Raw genomic sequence first — 21,872 nt, 5'->3', positions numbered from 1 at the left:
AGAGGCTGAAAAGTTTTGATGGGGCTGAAAATTAAGTTCCAAATAACTAACCAACACGGTGAAGCAGAGAGCAAAAAAAAGTTAGAAATTATGACTTGCAAGGGCAGGATTACAGGAATAAGCAGTCACACAGCAGCATTGAGGGATAGGTAGGCTCTCCCCCAGCAGCATTCATCTCTATCCTCCTCTACCCCACCAGCTGCAGGACAGTATTTATACACCACTGCTACAATAAATTGGTTTTCTTGGGTAGGTAATTTCCCCCTTCCTCTGCTCCCAAAATGATAACCTCAGTCAGTCCCTAATTGTCCTAAAAGACTTCCAAAAGAAGAGGAAAAGAAAGAAGGGTGCCTACATGGACAGACTCCTGGAATGTCACTTTTTATTTTCTGAAGGATGCACAGAAATTGTCAGTCTGTTTATATATGTCTAAACAGGAATGTACAAATGTGCTGCCTCCTCCTTACAAAGCTGTAAGACAATTTGGACTGAACCGGTCCTGTTCCTGGCTCTTCGAAGGCTTCAAGCCTGTAGGTCCCATACAGTAAAACAAGTTATTCTGAAACTCTCCGTGGACTGTCACAATCCTTCACAAGGAAGACTATTGCAGGACGTCAGCCTCCTCTGTGTTCCTGTTTGAGCACCAAATCACTGGAGTTCCTCTACTGTGAAGAGCACCCAGGGGTGGAAATAATCTGTTATGGAACAAGAAATTTGCAGTCTCTTCAATATGTGACCCACCCACAACTGAGCTTTCCTCCTTCCTACCACTGATTCTGTTTCTCTGGTGGATTCTGTTTCTCTGGTGGTGATTTTGATTTGTTTCATGTGCTAGGGGTTTTTCATTTATGTATGTCTGTACCTATTGATTTATTTCCCCTGTGTCTAGTGGGACCATGAAAAGGTGCAAATTAAGTGCTGAAGAGAAGCTCCTCCCTCACATGCAAGCTGAAGGGAATGCCTGGCTGCCCAGGTGAGGGAGAAGGGAAAGGCTTCAGTGTCTTACAATTAAACTGTCTAATCCTGCCAGTTCCCCTCCTCCCCTCTCCTCCATGCACTCTCCTCAGCTGTACTTAGTTGTACAGTTGACTCTCACCATGAGGCATTCCCCAGACACAGCTAACATATCTGAGAATCACACTCTGGTATGCTTGAACTGAGTAGGAACTTTTCTAGCTCACAGCCTGGGAATGAGCTGAAAAGGGATGGGAAGATGGCATGGTAACCTCAGTGGCAATTCCCCCTGGCATCTTGGTAGCCCTCCTCTGATAAAGCTTCCCAGGATACCTCATATGGCTCCTATAAGATCCACAGGAAATTTAAAAGACAATTGCTAAAGATGGACTGAAATGCAAGCCACTGAAGTGCTTTTTTTGGTGACCATACTTATTCTTGGGCCTGATAGTTCTCAGCAACATGGATTGTAAATGCTGACAGCTGAGATCAGGCTAGTAAACACAGGTCTGAAAGACAGCTAGCAGAACTGTTCAGGTTAACCCAAGGCTGCCCACCATGGTGCATATCTTCAAGTCAGGATTGTTGTCTGTTGTCTGTCAGGCACAGAGCAACAGCAAAAAGAAAAAAAAGTATTGGGAGCTCCTGGGAGAAAAATGCACCTTTTGGTAGCCCTAAAAGAAGTGCCTTTTGGCTGCTATAGTCCTAAACCTTGCTGGTGACATCAGTATTTTGAGACTAAAAGGTATAAGATGTCTGACCAACAGCCCTGAAGTGAAACAGCACTGTGGAGACACCAGCTGGCTGCCCACTAAAGGGACCAGCCAGAAGCCAGTATCAGGGATTGTCTGGCAATATGTGGCAGCATCATCTCTTCAAACTACTGCTTCTGCTGTCACCACTGCAGCAAAGCATGGGACAGTGCTGCTAAGAGCTGTATTGCCAAGACCTGATTTTTTTCTTTGTGGTGTTGGCTACAATATGAAAAATATTAGCATGTTTTTCTTCCACTCCCTGCATTAAAGACAGATTTTTTAATGAAACAAAAAATGGTGCAGTCAGTATTAAGACTTCTCATCTGGCCAAAAACCTATGTCCATGCTTAGGTAAGAGAGAGTTTCTCATTTGCCCCAGCTTCACCTGTAACTTGAAGTTCTTCAGGGAAATAATCATCATTTTTCCCTTTCCTTTTCTGCCAAACCTAGCATCTGGCATCTGAAAGGATTCCCTCTTCCCTTTGATGCTAGTTAGAATTCATTGTCATTGGTCCTCCTGTACAGCCTTTTGGAAGTCTAACTCCACCACACTCATAGAAGGCTTGCTCCAGCTAAGGAGGCATGAGACATATCAACCACCTCAGTGTTTGTTACAGAGCCTCAGCATAAGCCTTCCTAACTTCAAACAAGCTGCCACAGTCACAGGGTACAGTACCATACTGGCTTAACTTGGGCCCTGAAAGTTGCTCATTTGCATCAGTGTACCACTGCTCCTGATAGCATTAGATCTGTCTCTTAATAACAAGCTTAATGAGGCTGGGAATGGCAGCACTGGAGTGCCACACCCTGCCATGGAGATGCTATTTCAGGTTGGAAAATAATCAGTGCAGTTGTGACTCTTCTAGCTGCTACACTTGCGATGTAGAAGCCCAAAGGTGAAGCCAGAATTAACTGCTCTAGCTCTGCCATTCTTCCAGTTCCTCCCTTATCCTCCATGTGTAGTCTGTTGCTTTGGTAGAATAAAACCCATTTCAAACCTTCCAGGCTATTCTACTAGGAGAAAAGAAAACCTTCTTAGGAAGTGATATTCCATAAAATGCTATTGTGTATTACACCTTCATCAGCTTTAAATTCATGCACTCAATACTTCTCAGCATCCTCTTTTCAAGCAAATAACACAGCCGTCACATGCTTATGCTAATAAAGCACATGTAATATCCTCTTCCTCCCTGTTTTCTTTTCTCCCTGGGGTCCATATATTAGAAAAGGGATTCTCTAAATGATGTTTAGAAAAGCTTCCAACTATTTGTTTGCTTTCCTTTATCACTGTGCTGAGGTTGCACCCAGCTAATACAGAGGTTCAGTTTTTCCAGCTGGGAATCAGACCAGCAGTAGAAGCAGCAGTAGTAAGATCCCACCGGCAAGACACAGATTTTCAAAGCTGTTGTGAGTACGAACTCATTTAAAAATCATTTAAGAACCATTTAAATTAATTACAAAAAAAAAAAAAAAAAAGAGTAAGAAAGCTTACCTTACTAACAGCTTTAGGGTCTGTACTATATCTCATCTCTCAGCCTCGATCCCAGATGGTCAGAGCACCAAATTGCTATTTGAGTTTTAATTTACTCCTGTATTATATTCAGGATATGTCTGGAGACAAATTATGAAGCTCCTTATGAGTGGTGAGGAAGTAGGCACACATAAAGAGCATCAAAAGGCCTTGTCATACCTTGCACTGTGGCAAGGCTCAGGTCACCAAACTGTCCCATGCAGTTCTGCCATGATTAGAAATGCCACAGGTGAACAAAGCATCTGAAAAGTCTTTGCCCGGCAAACATCCATGCATCATGCTCCCTATTGAAGATGCTTCCGGGCTTTTGAGATCTAGGTTTGCTTACAACACTTTTCAAATACTTGTAGAGGTTCTCAAGTTGGCCTTGGGGGTGAAGATGACTACTGAGCTGATTAGAGGTGCCGGCTAGAATCTTAATCCTTCACCCATATGTAGTGAGTTAAGTGCAGAATGATGGGATATGAGATGAAATGCTGACTTCCTGGCATTCCTCTGTTCCCTGACCTTCATATCACACTCAAATCCAGACCATCATTGATACTATTCATGCACCAGGCTGTGTATCCTAACTAGCTCCAGGGTGCACCAGGACCAGAAAAAAAGTCACCCCTGAGGAGAAAAACAGCAGCTTGAACTCAAGTCTAAGGCAAAGAAAAGCAAAACAGCAGACAGGCACCCACTTCAAAATCTTGTTTGGCTGGTACTTTGGAGGTGTTTAACTTGCCTTTGCCATATTATTAATTCATGCCCTCTTCACACATCATTGCCCGATTTAGAGTTGCATAGAACCTAAACATATATTAAAAACACTATGATTGCATAAACAGCTCATTAAAATGGATTTTAAATGAAGACTATAAAACTAAAATAAACAAATCTAAACCAAGGGTAGAATGCCCTTAAACTTAGAGATTTATGCTTGACTGGAGAAAACAAATGAGAGACAGTTTTCATTTCAGCCCTACAGATGTGCCTACCCAACTGTATATCCTGTAACAACTGAAAAGGCAGATCCAATGTGATTCCTCTGTAGGCAAACACTAATCTCCTTACTTTCACAGGCAATGGAAAATAAAGTTGAGTATTTGGTAGTTTAGCTAGATTATTTCAAACAGACTCTATTTTCTCTAATTCCTCAAAATAGATCCCTTTAAGGATATGTTTATGGGCTCAGCAGTTGTCCTGTGCTTCATCTGACCATTATCTGAGCTGCAAAGTATGAGACAGAGCCTTTTTCACTTGATAAAAAAGACTGGTCTGATGCTTTACTGTAACATTGTGCCCATTCAAAGAAAGTCTGCCTTGACAGAACAGATTTTCCCAACTCAGTGGGTATATATCATGGAATGGTTTAGGTTGGAAGGGACCTTGAAGATCATATAGTTACAACCCCCCTGACACGGACAAGGACACGTTCCACTAGATCAGGTTCCTTAAAGCCCCATGCAACCTGACTTAGAACACTTCCAGGGATGAGGCATCCTCAGTTTCTCTAGGCAACCTGTTTTAGTGCCTCACCACTCTCACAGTAAAGTTCATCCTAGTATCTAATGAAAACCTACCCTCTTTCAGTTAAAGGCCATTACCCCTTGTCCTTTTCATGTGCCCTTGTGAAAAGTCCCTCTCCAGTTCTCTTGTAGCCCCTTTTAGTTACTGGAAGGCGCTATAAGGTCTCCCCAGGGCCTTCTCTTCTCCAGGCTGAACAATTTCAGTTGTCTCAGCCTGTCTTCATTAGAGAGGTGCTCCAGCCCCCTGATTATTTCTGTGGCCCTCCTCTAAAACCACTCCAACAGGTCCATTCCCTTCTTATGCTGGGAGCCCCAGAGATGGACACAGTACTCAACACGACCAAAAATCCACTGAGACACTACTTCAGCTTTTGTGCAACAGAAGTGACCTGGATTTTACAGTAGTATTCACTTCAAAATGCATAGATGTAGAAGCACTTTGAAGGGTCCAGGATATCACAATAAGAAGAGAGATTGACCTGTTCCTCTGCCCACTAGAGTTGCAAATACAGGATTTGATTCTCTGACAGTATTTTAAAAAAATACTTTTAACTGGACTTACAGATCACAACTAACAGGCAACCAACCTAGCCAAAATAAAGATAGATCGTTTAATGTAGCAAGTTCAATATTAAATTTAACACTTTGGAAATCTTCCCTTCTATCTGGCAGCCAGGGCAGCATCTGCCTGTTAATCTCTTTATAACAATAAACACATCAGTTTGAGGCATCATATTATATGATTATGTGACTGGCTATCAGAAGGTATGTGGCAACAATAAAAACTCAAGAGTACTCACTGCTTGAGATCCAGCACTTTGCAGTTTAATGCACTACTACTGAGAACATTAGTTTCAACATCTAATTTTTGAGGGACATGAAATATTCAAGTAGAAGACAAAATGAACTAGTCTAAACTATGAGATTTTGAACAGCAGTTTAAAATAACAGTTTTTTCCATCCTAAGCTATAATATCTAATGTACAATATCCACAATTCTGAAAAAAAAAATCCTACATTTTGCTTTCCCCTTTCTTACTCATTATCTCTCTTTGGAAAGGATGCATCACAACAATCTTTTCTATGGTGTTTTAAAAAATAAAGCATTTTCAGATATTTTAATAGTGTCACAATAAGAGTAAAATTTCCCAGCATCTGCAGTAAGAGAAATTACCATTTAATTCCCCACGGGTTTTTTTAAAACTTCATTTACACTTGAACCTTCAGCAAACCACAGTCCTTCCCACTCAAAGGTGAGACACCAAACATGAACAGAGAGGAGGAGCAGTAACTTCCAGACTCTGAAGCTCTGGTGTGAATCACAAAGGAAATTTTATGCCTCCTTCCAAACAGATGTCATGGCAGAAGAAGCAGACACACCCTCAGCAGACAGATCTTCAAGTATCTTGATGCTGACAAAACATGTTTCCACAAAATTTTACATCCAGAATGACCCACTTCCATTTCTCATGCTACTATTGAGGTATCCCAGCAAAGGCTGTTCAACTTTCCCCTTAACTGTAATAAGCTCAGAAGAATTGGAAAAGGCCTGTTAGGCTAAAAGGACCTCAGCAGCAATCTACCAGTTCAGTGCGCTTCCCAGAAGAAATTCTTCAAACACTTCTAGATTAAAAAGGAATGTTTTCACACTTGTGTAATGCTTTAATCTGAACTAAATGTGTCAGATAACAGAGGAATATCTGTTACCACACTCAGTGCTATCAGTAGGAAGTTCACTGCTCTGAACATCACAAGCTTTTTCTCCCAAATGATGCCCTTTGGTTTTGTGGTTTTTTTTTTTCATGGGAGACCTAAACAAAACTACTCTCGGTTAGAGACACTCAGAAAACTGCCACAAGTCTACTCAAGTCCTATAGTACTTGAATGCCACAGAACTAACACTGCTGTTGGTAAAAAGGGCGATCCTTTTGATGTCGGTGATGGTTCATCCTTTCATAGCTGATGAAAAGCTGGCAAGTGATGGAGACACCAAACAATTTCATTGCCTTTATTTTCTTTATCTGTCATGTTCACTCTCCCACTTCAGCACAGAAACTTATCCAGTTTGGAGGTGGTTGGTATTTATATTATTGTCTTGGCACACCATGGAAAAGCAACAACCATGATAAATGGGATAAGAGAGCTATAATGTCTACCTCAACCTCTCACAAACTTCATCCACTGTAGCTGCTGTCTTCAGAAGAGCTGAGAGCTCATGAGGAAGCTCATATGTAAAAATTTCATTAGGTTCTTTCAGCTAATAAAACAGCACTGCAAACATCAGATTGCTTCTGACTGCCTGCAGATATTTTAACAAAATGGAAAAGAATATCCTTTAACCCACCTGTGCGTGACCTATGTCTGCTCTGTTGATAACAGCCCATGTTTGCTGCCCTTCTTGCACAGCTTGAGAAGATCTGTACCACTCTTACTGTCTAAGCTCCTTTTGAAGAAAAATACTACTCAGCTTGCATGAGTTCAAAAACACAAACCCTAAGAGAAACCAATCTACCTTTAGCTTGACCACATATTTGGTAGCACAATGTTAAGTAAGCTGATGATTCTTCTCCACAGCTTCTGTTATAGGAAAATTCTTATTCTGCCAGATAAAGGTAACTGGTATAAGAGGGGGGAAATAAACAAAATAGAACAAAAAAAAATGTAAGAACTGTAGTAGAAGTTATTCAATAATTATGCCCTCACTTTTTACAAAATCACAAATATCCAGAAAATTGTGATTAACTTCTCCTTCATGTCATACGTCTACTGCACAATCTGCTGGCTATGTCTTTAATGTTCTGAAAAACACCAGTAACTGTCATAAATAAATCCTCTCTAGTTATTCAGCTGCATAGCTCAACTAATATTTCACACAATACCATCAGTATGAAAGCCCACCAATTCTCCAACCTGCTAGTATTATTGGATTAAAGTTATTATGTTTGAAGGGAACTACAGCTTGCAGTTTGTTGTATCACTGGGGCTTCAATCTTTCCCTTCAGTCAGCAAACAGCTCTGCCACACATCCCAAGGAACATTCATCTTTTGCAACAAAGCCATGTCCTTTATATAGTCTTGCATAGTAATCTCATATGATGTCAGAAGTGTGGCTTTATGTTTGGTGAATACTTTGTCTGGACAAATAGAAACCATAAAGCAATATGGAGAAACATTTAACCGAGGACAAATGACTTGTTGTGGATTTTTTTAGACTACTACTACTAATTATTTCCATGTTCTTTTCTTCCATGGTCCCAAAAGAGGAGTTTTAAATTATCTTATTAAGTTGATACATTTGTTCCCATAAGAAGGAAGTCAAAAACCACTGTTTCACATTTGCTGGTTTTCATTTTGTGGTTTCCAATTCCAGGGCTTCTTGCCGACTGTGGAGCACAAAGTCCCTCCTGCTTTCTCTTCCCTTCCTCTCAAACAAAATAGGGAAAAAAACAACCCACATCAAACCATTAAAATATATTTAACTTGTACTATCTTGCAAATCCTTCTCAATAGTTTGAAAGCTTTATAAAAATTTCAAGATTTTGTGCCTTTATTTGTTCTTTTCCAATAAGACCCTGAAGACAATACATTGAAACATACAGTTATTTTTTTAACAACTCTCTGTTGTTATTGGTAAATATTTAAGCAATGTCTTATACCACATTTCATTCTGCCAACATGAACTGCCTGGCTTTTCCCATGGGGCTTACAGCCTTGAAAATGTACTCACCCACAAATGCTGGGAAAAAGGAAGGGAAATTAATATAATTGTTAAGTTAAAAAGTAAACATGGAAGATCAATATTGCTTACGGTATAGCTAGAATCCTTCAGCATGACACACATTAATCCAATATGGGTCGTACACAGTACTTTCAGATGAAGAAGCTACAACATCTTGCAGTCCTACAGCAACTTTTATAGCATGCCCTTGAAGTGTCCTGTTCCTTTCATCACTGCTGAGAAAATATCACATTCCCTTTACATTTTCTACCCATAATCATAGGGTGAGCAGTGCTGAGAAAAAAAATGCAATCACAATAACAGAGGGAAAAAAACATGATTCATAGGCATAGAAAGTAAATCACTTAGGAAAGCCTGTCTTGTCCTCCTCTTTATTTTGCTCATAGGTCAAACAATCTTAATGAAGCCTCCTCCACACTTGCTTTATTGTTTGCTCTCATATCGAGTAGAGTCTTTTCAAACTCCTTACTTCTATTTTTAAAAGCTATGTTGAAAGTCCTGTGTGGGTTATACTGGACAATTGCTGAAGACCTGTTACAAGTGTCAAAGCTAGAGGACAGCACTAAGCTCTGCTCTGTGATTTACCTGCCAGTATTACACAAAGTTGCCAGTGGAAAGCTATGAATGATGATTACTCCCTCTGAGTGATCCACATCAGACAGGGAAAGGTGCTGCTAACTAACTGCCTAACTTCCCTCTAACTTTCAACATACAAATGAAGGTTGTTAGCTGCCTGAAATTTTATGTCTTCACCTGAATAAAGGTGATAAATTACCCTATTACATTTTCATATGCAAATTTGAAGCTGGATTGAAGTCAGGTCAAAAATCTGCTTCAGCAAATCTTCCTTTCTACATATTTAGTCAGGGGCCCTTATCTGGTAGGAGAAGCAGAGGATGAAAAGCCGTTGGCCAACGGTAAGGAAAGGGTGGAAAAGAGGAAGGAACAAAGGTGCATTTGCAGCACAGAGACATTTCTGCGCTACCTTAATCTGCCTTTCCTGGTTGGTAAGGTTTGTTACAACAGAGTAAACAGATATCAGCATGACAGCATCCAAAATACTTTCCTAGGATACCTGAACAGCCAAGCTAAAATCTTTGCCATTGAATCTTCATGGCTACCTGGAGCTCCTCAAACCAAATAGACAGAATTGCTGGCCTGGAACAAGCTGTCTTTAAATGCACAGCAGAGATTCACAGTGCCTGGAAAGGGCCTTACCACATTTCCTCTGGTCTTTTTCTCCAGATCTTGGCAGACTCATTCCACCTGTTCTCCCTACTTTGCTCCACGCTACACTTTTCTAATTTTTCCCTTAGTTTCTTTTTCCCTTTGAATGACCTCTCTCTCTTTCTCTTCTGCTACTCTTCACACACAGCATAATTGTGATGAAGATGAAACAACCGCTGCATTTGAACATCATTTAAACCCATTCCCTCCTTCACTCTATTGACAAGGCTAAAGCCCAGTCCCACCTGCTTCCCACCACTTCAAATACTTGTTTCTCTCCTTTTAGATAAAAAAGTTCTCCCAGATGTAGTCTGAAATTACTGAGACACAAGTATTGACTGGGGAACCCACTTAGAGCCATATACAAACAGCACTAATAAGCAAAAAAATGTTGGATATTGAAATTTAAATCACTAACACTAATCAAGTCAGCATTTTTTTCTGACCACAGCGGAGATAATTCAGAAATCCCAAAAATAAGAGGTCAGTATTCAACTCTAACCAAGAAACAAATCTAGGTCAAATTCTATCCCAAAATAGCCATACCCTCCTCCACTGGGTTACAGTGTCTGGATGAAAAAATAACTCAAGTTTTAACCTTGTTTAACACTCTGAACAGGGGTAACCTAATAACAACCAGCAATACCTTTTTGTCTGATGTCCAAAGAAAATGAGCAGAGGATTCTCTGCTAGACAACCTGTCTTTGTTCAACATCTTCTCCAGGGATGTTGAATCTCTTGGGCTTGTGCAAAGCACATCAAGGAAATCGTTTATACTAACCCAGAATATCTACAAAGTGAATGGACTCAGTAAAATCCCTAGCAGCTGAAGGTGAATGGCTTAAATGTATTCATTTCAGGTAGACCTGTGGTGGTAAAATTCCTATATAAGTTATAGTACTACAGTACTATTTTTTTCTTTAGTTTCCTCTCCTGTTTATGGAACCATCTATTGACCAAGGGCAAGCATAATCCACTAAATTTTACTTTAGTTTTTTTTTCTGAAATACGTCTTTATTATAACAAAAAATCCCCTAACTGAATTTATCTGGCTGTGTTGGGAAGTTGATGTGAAACTAAAAGAACAACATGTCCTTCTACAGTATCTTCAAACATGTTCCTGAAGAACTGAGTTTCTTTGTGCCTTTTCAATCCATTTCCATCCTCAACACAAGAAAGAAACTCAAAATGATGATTTCTCCCTCCCAACCACTACTGAAAAAACCCAGTAATTTCACATATTTCTCTTTCAGACCAAAACCTTGCAACCTTTTTAGGACATGCAAAATACAGAAGTGACCTGATACAAACACATGACAGAACACTAATAACAGAGTTATGGTGGCAGCTTCTCAAACAGTATCAGTTATGGTAACCGAAACAGACCACTGTGGTAATCCTTCAGAATTCTGTTATAAAGCCTTGTGGCATTTAAAACCATTTAAAGATATTTATTTCACAAAAACTAGAATACTTTCTATATTAGCCCTGCAAAATTTCCAACAGCAATAGACAAGTAAAAGATCTGTTTTCTTTGAGCCTGTAAAAATCAGATGCCTTAAGGTAAATAATTGCAGGTCTTGGTTATTTGTTGTTTTTTTCTTCTCCACATCTTCCCATAATCTTGAATGAATATCTGCTTCATACTTCCCTGGAATTATGTTTCAAATAAACAGTGACAGCTCTTGCCAAGTCTTTCCAGACTATTAAGAATACACCAAGTACTTCTGGACTTCTTGTAGGATGACACACCCAGCATCACTGAGGACTTGTATTGTTGCTCTGAGTACATTTCCATCACCTCTGGAAAAGCTGTGCTTCTTTTTGCTATTTCTTTATTTGTCAAGTCCCTGCCTGTTCCATTCTTGGCAAGAAGAGTTTTATAGCACACAGGCTTTTGCAGACAGTATTCTTCTTAAAACTTACTTTCTACTATATTTCAGAGTTTAAGCCATTTTCCAAACTCCTGCCATCAGCAGGGACTCCTTTAACAGTCAGCTACTATTCACTTTGTAAAACAAGAATGTTTCCAGGAGCATGAAGGTTTGCCCAGAGTGTCACAGGCTCAACCCTTCTCAATCCTTGTTGAGATCTGCCACAATGCAATATGTCATTCCTGCTCAGTACTTCAGATTTCAATTGACAGAATAAAAGTTGTTTCAAGTTTGAAAAATATTTTAGCATGATTTTCCCCTTTATTTTCTTTATTCTCCTTATGCACATTTAAGAAATTGTATTTCTTAGGTAGGGTGGGTCAAAGAAAACCTAGAAACCCAGCTTGTTTTCTATAACTGCTTGCAGGCAGTGGGAACAGGTGCCAGTTGCATTTGTAAGTATTGTTATAGGCAGCAATAGGTTCAGCCACATCCAGTCAAAGCAAAAGGATTCTCAGAAGAAAGAACACTGGTTTTCCATCCTCAGAGAGATGCCAGCTCTCTGGTCTCCTTGCTACATAATGCTACTCCTGCCATTTCTGATAGCTACAGGGTTCCACCCTTTTCCTTGAGCCATGGGTTCACGATTTCATTTCAATTTACTTGTGCTCTCTTCCTTAGAAGTATCATTAAAGAACATACGTAGGAGAAGCCCTATTTAAATCCATCTATGTTCAACAATGGCAATAAAATGTGATTGCATGGTTAAGCTTATAGAAAGCCAAGCACAAGACCTGGGCCAGTATTCTTTTAATCAAATAATTGCTATTCAGGCAAGACTTTCCGTGCAACAATTATTTCTTTTTAAAAGCCCCCAAAATACTTGAATGAACTCAAGCACATGAATGACTTTATTTAATTCCCAACATAAATAAATATATATTATATTATAAATATATTGGAATATTTCTTAAGCTTTGTATATATTTTCTTTTCTAATCATACCACTAGAAAAATAATTCCGCACTCCGGGATAGAAGAAAAAACACTGTTGGGAAGAAGCTTCTTCTTTAGCTTGCCAAGCAGCAGAAATGGCATACAGTGAGGCTGCTATACAACAAAATTGTGGGATTTGGAGAGTGCTTTGCCATTTCCAAACTGTATAATGACTGTTCTGAACTGTGTTTTGCATGAGGAGGATTTGAAGCGAAGCAGATGGCTACCTACAACAGTAAATATTGTGCTGTTGTTAGGGGTGGGGTAGGAGGAGGGCAAGAACTTGAGGGCAGAGTATTTTGTTTCCCCACAACCATCTCAGAAGAGCACTTGCAGGAGGTAAAGACGGCTCTGCTGTGATACATTATCAGTCCACTGAAACTCTAGTCTCCAAAGGTTACCTTTTTTAAAAGTGGTAATAACTATATAGCTAGATTGATTTCTTGTTTTCCCTTGATGATTTCATCATCATAAAATTTCACACAGAGCAGTGTTCCATGTGAAGGATCACCAAAGACTTTTGTATTGTTAAAATTCAGGTAATAAAGAGGAAAGAAAAGGAGAGAGAATGAAAAGGGAGGGGAGGGGGTGACGAGAAATTTGAAGTTATTTACTTGTTTTTACCAGGCTTGAATTACTTTCTGAGTATAAAGAAATCTACCATACCATCTAGATATGACAGTGTTTATGCTTCATCAAAATATTTTTAAACAGTAGACTCTTTTATCTATAGAATGGATCAAATTCTACTCACCGCGAGATAATTTCAGAAAGATTTTACACAAAGAGGAGGATTGCAGACCCCACAAAATACATTTTACCTGCTCCACTCACATTTCAAGTTACGTAGTCTAAATACTATCAATAAAATCAAATACATATACACAAACATATATATTTCATTTGCAAAGAAAGAATTGCACCAGTCCACTCTACCTACTGTATTCCCTGGCCAAATTCCACTAATTCTAACTTCCACCACCAAAATCCCGCCCTCACCAAAGGGAAGGACTGCAGACCTGGGAAATAATTTACAAAGACAGTCAACCATGCCATTGGCAGGAGGTGAGCTGTATGCTCTCCTCTTCTACCAACAAGCCAAAGGGGTTCTTCTATTTAATTAACGTACACCCCCTGTCATTTTTCTGGGATTGTGCCCATTTGTGCAGACTACTAAGATTATAGAATATCACAGATGAATCCAGTAAAGTGCCCCTAACAGGCATTCGCTTGCCAAAAGAGAACTATCTATATTCTCAGTCAGAGTTAGGAGAAAGCATTTGTGTTTAAATGGGAAAATATATTAATAGCTTCCCTGTTTCTTCTCCTCTGCAGGCTAATGTACTCCTGGAAAACAGATTTTGTTTCAAAAGAGTAGGAATATACCTGGAAGAGCTCATTGTTAAACTACTGGCTACATGCAGATAATACTGTCCTGGGGACAATTTTTTCCTGCTACTCTTAATGTGAAGTAGCATTTTCAAAATCATTTTGTCAGACAGCTCTTCCACACGTGAAGGTCTTGAATTTTGATGGCCCTGGAGTAACAGCAATATAGCCTGTGCTGTAAAGCCAGCTCTGCAAGACACTAAATGTCCTTGACATCCATTACTTAAAAGTACACCTTTCCTAGTAGGATTTAATACTAAAAATAATTCCTTTAGGAATGCAGAGGATCCAGCTGGAATGCAGAAATAATAATAGTAGTGATATTCATAATAATTCTAATAATGAGTAGTTTATTGAGCCTAGCAGAATTTTACCTTACAAAAGAAGATGTCTCGTATCTTGGTTTATGTAGCACAGTATCAACATTTCAGCCTGAAGTGGTCATTCAGTTTGACTAGAAGACCATTGTAGGTACTTTCCAACCAAACTAGTCTATTCTAGTACATGAGCAGCCATCATTATCAGTGTTCCCATTTAAGAGACAGTGGAAAGTCAGGGGATGAATTGGTGGGAGAGCAAGGAACAAACATCCAAACATTTGAACTCTAGGCTTTAGCTGGTAGACCCATGTGCCTCCGTACCAAAACACAAGATTCCTAATGTTTTGAGCAGAAGCAAGGAAAGATGGTCTTAGCTGTAGTCCAAATCAGAAGGCAGTACAAAAGGAAGAGCAGTGACAGAACCAGTGCTGCAAAATTGCCCTGGAGAAATCTTGGCCAAGAAAAAGAAAAATTAGGAGGCAGGAATCTGTGAACACAACGGATTAGTCTCACCGGATAAAGTATCACTGTCCGCATTAAACCCAGTTAGCTCAGGTTCCTTTCACACTCACCAGATAGAAACTGGCACACACTGATGTTCAGTGCTTGTACAAGTGCATGTTTGTTCATCCCAGGGCAGAAAATTTTCCTCCTAAAGGCATGTAAGAAACTTCATCTCCTTTACAAGCAGACGCCTACATTCCTTCAAAGGGAAATCAGTATGGATCAGCTAAAATGCAGATGAAGATATACACCTCAAGAGTCAGCTAGGATATACAGCATGTCCTACTTGAAAGCCAATGTTGCTATTTTGGAAATAACAATTATTCTATTAACTGACACATGGTAAAGATTGGCAAATGAGGCAAGAGTTCACAATTTTTTTTACACATTCAGATATGCAAATAGAACTAACTGAGCTTTTGGAATTGTTTTGTTACTCTTCTGTTTTTGTATGCTCCCGTTGTGCATTGCATAAGTATCATTTACTCAGTGAGGAGAAGGTAGGAGAGAGTGATAAACCTCCATTAAAATGGAAAACACAAGCCTGGAATACTTCATGTTAAGCATAGAGAGAAATTTGTTTTCTGATGAGAAATAAAACAGACCCTTGAACTTAAAAGTCAATGACAGAAAAAAACCCCATGCACATATGATTTTAGAGTAGTAAAAGAAAGTTACTCAGGAGTCAATAATGTTTCAAAAGGATTAACAGAGCATATGCACCATTACCCATAATGAGATAGGGTGAGTATAGAAAGCTCAATTTGCATGCTATTTAGATTCAACAGATAGTTAAACTGTTGATATCTAAAGTGCTGCTGTTGTGACAGTAAAGGTGGAGGTCCTGCACATCCTCTGAAAATTATTACAGTTTATAAAAAATGGTCAAAATTGCAATCCTTTTGGTATCTGGTAGGATTTAAACTACACAATATGGATGGTTCTTCAGATGACTAAATTTACTTTTTTTATCATCAGGGCACAGAGGTTGGCAAAAAAAGGCATCAAGGTAACTTTCTGAATTCAGATCTGTCTGCCTCTGGGGTTCAACCAGGAATTTAATACCAGATGGAAAACAATAGGGAAGCATGAAAACTGAAGCAATTTATCACTGCTATCTTTTCAACAGATAACCATTTCTTTGTTTGAACAAACACACATTACAGTACATGAAAAGAAAAACTGTTTTGAACAGCGCAGCTTCCATAGGGCTTCTACATAATGAAATTTCAGAAAACATTCAGTACAAAAGTTTTGGTGCACAAAGGAAATTATTAATTTTCCTTCTGCATGACAAATAGATAAATACCTCTATGCTAAACACAATTTTAAAGTACCATACACTATTCAGGTTCATATTTTCAGTGCTTCAGAAAGCACGAAGTTATTGTAAAGCACTTACATTATTAATTTCTTGGCACATAAAGTTAAAAAAAGCCCAAACAATTCAATTGAAAACCAGTTTGGTTGATAGATAATAACAACTGTTTTTCTCTAGACTACCACTTACAAACCCAACATTGATTCTGAAACAACCTGATTTCTTTCCATCTCATGCATCAGTGCAAGTCACAGCGATTGCTCATATCCTCTTGCTGCAACTTCACTGTCTTGTATTTGTCTGTCAGCAGCAGATGTATCGCAAATCTATGTTTCACTTTTGGTCATCTTAGTGACTGATTGATCGGAATTTACTGTATGGCTCTCTGGATGGTCAAGCCCCATCCTAACTACTTTGGCTCAGCAAAGCAAAGAATAAAGAGCTATACACTCCTTTCTCCTTTCCAGATGAATATGAGGGTAAAGCACAATTCCAACCTACATACAAAATCCAGCAACCATGAATAATAAGAAGGAGAAATAAAGGTGATTGTATTTGTACCTATCAGATAAAATGAAGGAGATTTAATATATAGTCAGATGGGTTTTATAAGCTGATAAAGATGATTGGAATCTGGAAGTATTAGCATTAAAAGAAATAAATTACTGTGTGGGTTTTCTCTTGTTCTCTCTTCTATGTGATTAATTAAAGGCAGACAGATATCTATTGCATTCTGACATTTGTGCCAGATGTGACTGCTGATACACTGATCAAACAGTTTATCAAAAGGGAGGGGAAAAAAGAAGCTTTAACTAGAATTGGAGTTTATTGCACATCAAAACCACTGTACCAAATCTTTATATAAATGTAACAAATCTGCAAAGAGATGTAAAGTGGGTTGCCCAATCAATCCTTTGCCTGCTACAGGTGGTAGCTATTGGAAAGAAAAGGAGAGGTGAGCTCTCTTAAGAGTATAGGCAAGTACATAAAGTAAGGAAAAAGAGAACTAGCAGACTGTCTGTAGACAGTCTACCGGGAAAGAAGAAAAGTTAACAGAAAGGATCCTAAACGTTCTTCACTGTGTTGTTGAATCTTCAAGGAAATAAAAGAATTAACACAGGAACCAAGAGAATACCTTTCAGAGAAAGGATGGATTTTACAATGGGAAGAAAGCCCCAAGGAAGACTGCTGCTAAATGTGGAAGCCAAATACAAATGAAGCTAAATCAGTGAGAGAAGAGAGAAGCTGCAGATATGCACAGTCTCTTCTCCACATTTTATTTCCACATTCTCAAAAGCAATGTCAAAAGTCACTGTGCTTTAAAAAAAGTAAAGGTCTAGTCCAGGCTAGCAGCCCTTGTACATCTCATATTGTGCTAACTTCCCTTTTGCCCTGAGCCTCCAAAAATACTTCGCACTGGTATTCAAACTTTAGGGTAGAAGTAGATCTCTGAAGACCATTCCTCTTCTAGTCCTTTAAAGAGTTCTTGAACACAGAACGAATTTTCTGCATGCTTCAGATCTTGTAGGGATTCATATTTGAGCTTTTAGCTTATGCCCTCCAGAACAGGCAGGATTCAAGAAACTCAACCCATGGGCTGGCAAATTTGTCATATTCTTCCTGAGATATTCACAACTTACAAGTATGGTGGAGCGTACATTCTTCCATGGATGATAATGCCTTGCTCTTTTGGGAAAGTGAGAAGACAATTTTTGGCCAAACATGACACAACTCTGCACACCTGCCCAGACAAAGCCTGGCACAATCCCAAAGCAGCCTGCAAAGAGGTCAGAACACTGTAATAAAGAAGCCGTCATCAAAGAGCAATCTAGGAATGACAGGTGGATGGGTGAATGGATCAATCTATAGCTGGGTCCTACCCACAGTAGAAGCAAGAAGTTCTGAACATTTTTTTCCCTTTAAGATTTTCAAAAGGATAATGTAAAAATGTCTGCTGAACTGGAGGCAAGGAGAAGTGCAAGAAAGATGATGATGTGGCATAATGAGGTTACAGACCAGACTTACTTACTTACCAGTTTCAGTGTAAGAAAGTTATATAACTATTTGCCAAGTTGCCTGTACTTTCTGTACAACTCAGAAAAAAATCTAGTCTCTACCAAGAGAGCATATTGCAGCAAGTCTCCTCACTGATTTAGGATGGTAGCATTTACCTTTCCTTATAAGCCATCAGAGAGACAACTGCATGTTGTGTAAATACAGTTGGGACATGAATTAATTTCAGACCTATCACATAATCTGATGAGATTTCCCTTGAGATCTCCTAACATTTGCAGCACTGTGAGCCATTATTTCCATACTTATTGGAAGTAACTTCTGAGCCCAGGCAAGGCACAATATTCCCACTGAGAATTGTCATGACAGGAGTGGAATTAATTCATATTGTCACTATACATATCCAGGGTCTTTTTGCCATAATTACCATGTACCCCAAAATATTTTTAAATCCATGATAATACAGTATACCATATAACAGTATCATTTGGGGCATTGTAAATTTGGACATATATTCCTTTTTCCATATAAAGTACACAAGCCACATTTCATCTGTATTTACATAAGCCTGATGCAACTTGATCATCTTCAGTGGTGGAGCTCCTGGCTTGTACCAGTGTGGAATCAGAACTGAATCTGTGACATAACAGAAGTACTCAAAATCCTTTTAGGGTGAAATTTATTAAGGAGTTAGACCTTAATCACAATGAGCTGTGATGCTGGTTGTCATATTTTAGAGGGTGAGCAAGAAGAAGCTTTTTTTTTTTAATTGCAGTTAAATTAATTCACTCTTACCATGGAGTTATTTAGCTATTTTAAGCATTCTCCAGGTGGTTGCTGTTACCAGATGTGGACAGATCCCTTTGGGTTTCACTATAAAATTAGCCATGCTGAAGTCTTTGGATGTATTGAAGACTCACCTATGTTAAAATAATTTTTTATTTCCAAGCCATTCTCCAGCAAACTTTTACCAAATACTTCTGAGTTATTTTTGCAAGCAAATTTTCTCCATTTATAGTGGAGCTGTTCTTACCTGATTCATACAAGCATGCTTGTAACACTGCAATTTGTCACCACGGAAACAACTGTTCGGTCACCATAGATGATGTCACTGCATGAATCAAGTAAGAAAATCATGGAAATTATTTTTAAAAACCCACAAAAACATCAAGTAAACAGCCTTCTAAACAAATTCAGTAACAATTTATAATAACCCAGAAAGAAATTCAATTGAAGGTGATGCTTTAAATTCAGTTTTCAAAATTTTTCAGTGTTTTTTAACCTTTTATGTTTCTCTGTGGGTAGTAGCCACTGAGTAAAGTCCTGTAAAATGGGTTCTAGCAAGCCCATCTCATAACCAGCACCACATCTCACAATGAGATTGCTGCAGCTTCAAACCTGTCTTTCCCAGAACTTTCATAGGAAGCTGAGACACAGCAGTCTTCTCCCTAAGGGCATGCTGAGACCTGACTTGTCCACTTAATTAGCCACTTAACCATTCTAGCTGAAAATGCAGCTGTCTGCAAACAGCCTACCACTGCCCAGCAGCTTTAAATATTATATATCTGTATCTTTATCTATCTCCATTTTCCTGACAGAAATAACCGAAGGCCAGAAATCTTTTCAGCTGTTGTACCCTACACACGTGAATGCTACAGTGATGTCTATTTTATGGATCAATGTTGATTTTCTTCCAGGATCCTGTAAAGCTTTGAGGCAAAAACCTTGGAAAGAGTGATACTACTTCATAATCCAGGGTAACCTTTTGGAAATTTACCTGTAACTCAAGTACAAATTCAGAATAACCACATTTTTATTTAAATAATATATTTCTGTATTTAGTAGGCAAGTAGATAAACTCATTTATGGTTCTGGCTAAATTTCTTATAGCTACTGGTAACACACAGCTAAAAATGCAATTTCAAGGTGATTCTAACTTTAGAAATAATAATAAGTCATATTTACCATATCAGTCTTAAAGCTTTATAATTTCGTCACATTTTGCATGAAAAGATAAACTCAACTTTATTTCTAAAATTGTATCATTGATGCTGACTTAAAAGCAGCCACTTTCATCACTATCATACATGAAATCTCTGGGGGATTAAACTTTAGGAAACACTTTCACAAAAAGGAATGGCATTTTTTACAGCCTTACTAATTAAATGTAATTAATTTACTAGCACCCCAGAATTGCAGATACTAAAAAAATAATAAAATCCTCAATCATTTTTGCTTTGCACATGAGAAATGTTACAATCACTCTTTTTAGTGAAAATACAGAGGAAATAATATTACGTGGCAGCAAAGTTCATCACAGAAGGTCAACTGAGATTGGTGGGATTCATTAGCATGTATGTGACTGGTAAATAGTTGAGTTAATTATAGGTTGAGTGACATATTTAGAAAACTATGAATCACCTTATTTTGTGAATTTAATCAACCTTTGCTCTTCCCTGGATAATTCAGTGTACATCTGCAATATTAAGATGGAACTGAGGCTTCACTCTGTAGCCCTCTGAAATGCCAGTGGTTTGCAAAATTTCAAAACCATCAACTACATTAAATACTGTCCTTCAGTAGCAAGGAATTCACCACAAATAAAGTATCATACCTATAGAAAAAAAAATTAAAAATATAAATAAATAAATAAATAAATAAATAACCCAAGAAGCTGAAGAGTATACTTTCTTCGACTGAAGTTTTAGACAGATTTATGCTGAAATATTAATTTGCTTTGTTTCTAAGAATAAAAAAGCTAAAGTATACAAGATACCAATGCAGAAAGTCTATTTCTAAAGAAACTTTCAAAAAAAACCAGCTCCTGTTTGAAAAAATCAGTCAATCCTCAAATGCTTCTTAGTGTTCCTTAGTCCAATTAAATCCCATTACAAAACAAAAAATTGTACTGCATGTTCCAGCTTCGGCTCTGAAAAATGCCACTTTCAAAGGCAGGAAACATCTTTTTTTTCAAAACTTAGTTTTATTTCGAAGTAACAATTCCTAGCTAATTTGAGCTATTCATTTATTTTTCATCATATGCCTTCTGATCTATTAGCACAAAGTTTTTCTTCATTTCTGAAAGACATTCTATTAGCACTTGTTTTGATATTGAACATGACAATATTTAGGTAACACAGTGGGCTTTCCTATGTAAAATTTAAGCTGTGAAGATACGCACTTGCGAAAAGGGCAATTACTCTTCAGTTTCATATTTTGAATATGCAAACAAGTTGCTTGTGGATTACTGGCAGCTACAGCTCAGGCTCTGACACTGAACTGTTATTAATACACAAAGCAATTAATGAAATTATAAATATGGGGGAAATATCAACACTATTTGTGTTAGTTAGTTACTAGAAGGTAAAATACTTTGTCAGCTGTAATACAATACAAATTGTTGTAAATTGTTCAGTACAATTATAATACACATATATTCAAAGCACTACAGTTTATTATCTAGGTCTGTCCTCATGGGATCAATTTATGATACTTTATGCTGGGTAGTTTGTCTTGACAAAATAAGGATACTTTGTTCACGTGTTGCTACATTTGGCTATCACACACTTAATGTGTCTGTAGGATTACAGACCCAACCATTGCATCGTGAATAGGGATACACATTGTTGGGATGCACAGAGATGGGAAGCAGAAGGCACTATTAGTGTCTATACAGAGAGCACCACATGAGTGTGCATCTGCCTCTCCAATTTGGAAACACTTTCCTCAAGCAAATGC

The 21,872-nt window shown here is 38.3% G+C and overlaps 1 protein-coding gene across 7 annotated transcripts in view; it reads right to left on the bottom strand.

Moving 5' to 3' along the window:
• ENOX1 (ecto-NOX disulfide-thiol exchanger 1) overlaps nucleotides 1–21,872 on the bottom strand; it is a 364,884-nt gene that overhangs the window by 258,246 nt on the left and 84,766 nt on the right. The window contains exon 3 of one of the 7 annotated variants that reach the window (XM_051778705.1): nucleotides 19,168–19,245. The exons of the other annotated variants lie outside the window; for them this stretch is intronic. The gene's annotated coding sequence lies outside the window, so the exon portion shown is untranslated. The remainder of the gene's footprint in view (nucleotides 1–19,167; nucleotides 19,246–21,872) is intronic. 7 annotated transcript variants of the gene reach the window in all.

This window comes from Manacus candei, unplaced genomic scaffold (genome assembly GCF_025592945.1).
Source record: "Manacus candei isolate 608988 ecotype Guabito, Panama unplaced genomic scaffold, ASM2559294v1 h1tg000014l, whole genome shotgun sequence".
In the NCBI taxonomy this organism is placed as follows: Eukaryota; Metazoa; Chordata; class Aves; order Passeriformes; family Pipridae; genus Manacus; species Manacus candei.
The sequence above is the reverse complement of the archived record's forward strand: the minus strand, read 5'-3'. Positions and strand labels throughout refer to the sequence as shown.